Source organism: Aplysia californica, unplaced genomic scaffold (assembly GCF_000002075.1).
Source record: "Aplysia californica isolate F4 #8 unplaced genomic scaffold, AplCal3.0 scaffold00003, whole genome shotgun sequence".
NCBI classification, from domain to species: domain Eukaryota; kingdom Metazoa; phylum Mollusca; class Gastropoda; order Aplysiida; family Aplysiidae; genus Aplysia; species Aplysia californica.
The window spans coordinates 2,016,354-2,018,091 of record NW_004797273.1 but is presented as its reverse complement, the minus strand read 5'-3'; positions in this window follow the sequence as shown (position 1 = coordinate 2,018,091).

The window sequence follows — 1,738 nt, the reverse complement described above, 5'->3', positions numbered from 1 at the left end:
CACCCCCCGAGAGAGAGAGGGGGAGGGGGAGAACGAGAGACTCCATGCAGTTACAGTCTAGTGAACACATACGAAATTGGCGGTGTGCAGAAATCTTTTACTTTTTGTGGTTTTTATAATGTACATGTTTTAAATAGGCTACATGTACTTAGAAACACATGACTATATCTCGGGCGTCTCTTGGCATAGATGAAACATTAATGTGTCAAAAGATGCAGAATTGTGTTGCATGTTGAATAAGTGGGTAGTGCATAGATGTGTGGGCAGTGAGAGGCTTTAACACGATGGTTGAGTGACGACATTTTCACGTTTCTTTTGGGTACCACGCTATATGACATTGTGTTACACATGCCTTACTCTTACTCAAACAAAATTATCACTATTATGTTAAGTACATTATGACCTAAGCCTACTCTATGTATATAATATGGCTCTTTTCGTCTATGCAGACGGTCAATTTAGCTTAAGATGGTCTCAAGGTTGTCTTCATCATACTTCATGCAGCTTCTTTCAAGGCTAATTCTTCCTATGTTTGAAGCGCAGATTCTGTCGCAGTGCTTGCATGTATGTGTCGTAGATCGAAGCTCTGTATTTCCGCTGTTTTCCTTTCGTCGTAGGCGCTTCTCAGCCTGGTTGTTTATAAGGCTGCTCTCTAGCATTATACATGTAGTTCTTTCCTTTATCATTTTCCTCCATGTTTTCCTGTCCTGAGCTATTTCTTCCCAGATGCTAACATCTACTCCAAGCTTAGATAAGCTGTTTTTGCAGGTGTTTCTGTACCTCATTTTTGGTCTTCCTCTTGGTCTCTTTCCCTTGGCAAGTTCTCCATAGAAAAGTGGCTTCGGAATCCGGTTGTCGTCCATTCTCTTGACATGGCCCAGCCATCTCAATCTTTTTAAACTCCGGATAGTTGTCATGCTCTGGAGGTTTGCTCGTGCCAACATTTCAACATTTGTAACCTTGTCGCACTACGAAATGCCTAAGATCTTGCGGCAGCATCTGAGATGGAAAATGTCGAGGCACCTTTCTTGTCTGCTGTACAAGGTCCATGTTTCAGATCCATAAAGGAGTCTGCTGAGGACACATGCTTCGTAAATCTTGATCTTTGTTTTGATGGTTAATCTTTTGTTTTCCCATGCTCGTTTTGTTGGCCTTCCAAAAGTTGTTGTTGCTTTCCCTATCCTGGTGCTGATCTCATAATCAAGTGATGTAGTAGAGCTGATGGTAGACCCCAGGTAACAGAACTTGTAAACTGTCTCAAGCTGCTTGTCGTTCAGCCATATGTGGCTCTGCTCTGCACCTTCTTGGGTAAGGATGACTGTTTTCTTAACACTGATGACCAAGCAAAAGGCCTTGCATGCTGTTGATTGGCGGTCCATCATGGTTTGTAGGGTTGGTTCACTGTGAGCAACAAGAGCAGCATCATCGGCGAAGAGAAGGTCTCGTACTGTTGTTTTGTTGATCTTGGTCTTGGCCTTGAGTCGAGCAAGATTGAAGAGCGACCCATCAGTTCTCCAGTGGAGGAAGACATCCCCTGGGGACTCTTTAAATACGTGTTGCAGTAAGACAGCAAAATAGGTGCTAAAAAGTTTGGTGCTAAGACACAACCTTGCTTTACTCCGCTATTGATGTTGAAACTGTTTGATGTTGAACCGTCAAACTGAATGGTGGCCTTCATATCTTCGTGGAATGAGATGATGAGCTGTAGAAGTATTGGGGGACAGCCAATTTTTCCAAG